Source organism: Grammomys surdaster, unplaced genomic scaffold (assembly GCF_004785775.1).
Source record: "Grammomys surdaster isolate TR1022 unplaced genomic scaffold, NIH_TR_1.0 206, whole genome shotgun sequence".
Taxonomy (NCBI): Eukaryota; Metazoa; Chordata; class Mammalia; order Rodentia; family Muridae; genus Grammomys; species Grammomys surdaster.
In genome coordinates, this window is record NW_021604651.1 from 7,509,254 (window position 1) to 7,511,435 (window position 2,182).

Consider the following 2,182-nt stretch of genomic DNA (forward strand, 5'->3'; position numbering starts at 1 on the left):
AGTCCCTTGGGCAGTGTGGACAGTGTAAAGGTACCCTGCCGTGGGAGGGCAGCGTAGCCCCTCCCACCCTTCCCTTGTGGTCAGCCTTCACTTGTGGAGCAGGTTGTACCAGACACACCTTCCAGGCTATAGTGACAGGTCACCTCTCTTTCACTCATACCCACAGCCCATGTCTAATCATAAGACGCAAGCTCTGAGCCCAGGCTGACCTTGGATTCACGATGAAGATGATCTTGAATTTCTGATGGCCCTACCCCTACCTCTAGAGTGATAGAATTATGGGTGTGTACCACTACCCCTGGTTTTATGTGGTATTGGGATGGAAGCCAAGGTTTCTGTTTTTGCTAGGCAAGGACTCTCCCAACTGAACTGTATCATCAGACTGCTGACATTCATTTTAATAGTAACTTTTTGGTTGCTGTGTTGAGCAAAGGCAATGAAGAAGAAAGTGGTTAAAGCCAACTTAGCAGAACAATGTGATCAAATGTTGCTCTGGGTGTTTCTGGGGCATATTATGGGATAGTGATGGCTTTGGAGTAAAGTAGATTGCTTTCCTATAAGGTAGGTAGGCGTCAGCTGATCAGTTGATGGCCTGGATAGAACAAAACCTGACCCTCTTCCTGCCAGCAAAATAGAAGTCTGTGAGTCTACATGATGGGCCTTAGAATTAAATGTGGCATCAGCTTATGCCTATTCTCCAAGTTGCCAGCATTGCTCATAAAGACTTTGCACTTGGGATGGAGCGATGGCTTAGGGGTTAAGAGCACTAACTGTTCTTCCAGGGGTCCTGAATTCAATTCCCAGCAACCACATGGAGGCTTACAACCATCTGTAATAGGGATCCAATGCCCTCTTCTGCTGTGTCTGAAGACAGCCACAGTGTACCCACATACATAAAATAAATAAATCTTTAAAAAAAAAGACTTTGTACTTGTCAACCCCCAAGTCTGTAAGAGTCAGCTCCTTAGAACAAGTCTCTGTGCATTATAGTCTGTTGCTTTTGTCTGGTGGCAAAGAGAGGGGGCAAAAAGGAAAAGAAGAGGGCATTTTCCGCTCAAGCCAGTGACAGGGAGATACTCAGACATGTCACTATTTATTTTCATAGTTAATACTGTATAATATTTTTATTTCATCTAACATGTGCTCAATTTGTTTTGTTTTTAAGACAAGCCTCTGCAAGTTCCTTCTGCCTCAGCCTTCTTGGTGCTGCTGTTACAAGTCTGTGCTACCATGTTTGGTTTCCTTTTGTTTTCTTTTTCTAGGATCGTTTACCAGGAAATACCAATGTCATCTTCTCATGTTACCTATAACCACTTCAAAGTATAGGTTTGAGAAGTAAGAACCACTGTGTTTAAGTAAATCTGTAATGTCAACATGTGTTCAAGCAGACTAGCCTGGGCTTCAGGCTCTGGACCTGGTTGCATCAGAGGATGCTAGGCCAGTCAGAGCTCTGGGACAGGCTCCCTGAATCATGTCTTAGTTCTAGGGCCCACAAGAACCCATACGCATGATTCTCTTGATTTCTTGTCTGCAACTACCCTCCATCCAGAACTACCTGACCTACATCGCTCACTCATGTGCTGAGGGACTGATATTTCCATTAACAATGTTTTTTTTTTTATTACATTGTGTGAGTGTGGATGTGTGTGTCATTGTTGATTATGTGGTGATTAGAGGACAACTTGTGGAAGTTGGTTCTCTCCTTCCACTGTGGAGATCTGGGCACTGAACTCATACCATCATGTTTGGTGGTGAGGACCTTAACCCAAAGAGCTATGTTGCTACTGGTCTCTGGCTCCATTTCCTTTTTACAAGCAAAGCAGGTTGCACTCGGATCCACTCACTGCCTTGCTTTGTCACCAGCAAATAAACAGAACTCCCCAGTTTTGCTAAGTCAGCTTCCTCATGGAGTGGGTGTGCTCCTCTCACACCCTAAAGAAGGGGACAGTCCACACTGCAGAAAGTGAAGGATGATTCCAAAGTATGTCTCTGGCTTGGTGGCAAGTGCTATTTTTAAAAAGTGGCTTTAGAGAGTGATAGCTTTATGGCAGATGTTTTAGGAAGTGCGTTAAGTGATTGGGAACAAGTTTTATTAGGGGCTTCAAAGCAGTCTGTGCCCTGCAGAGAGTCCCCTCCCCCCACGGAGGCCTAGGCCTGGCTAGTCCCCATTGTATCATCAGCC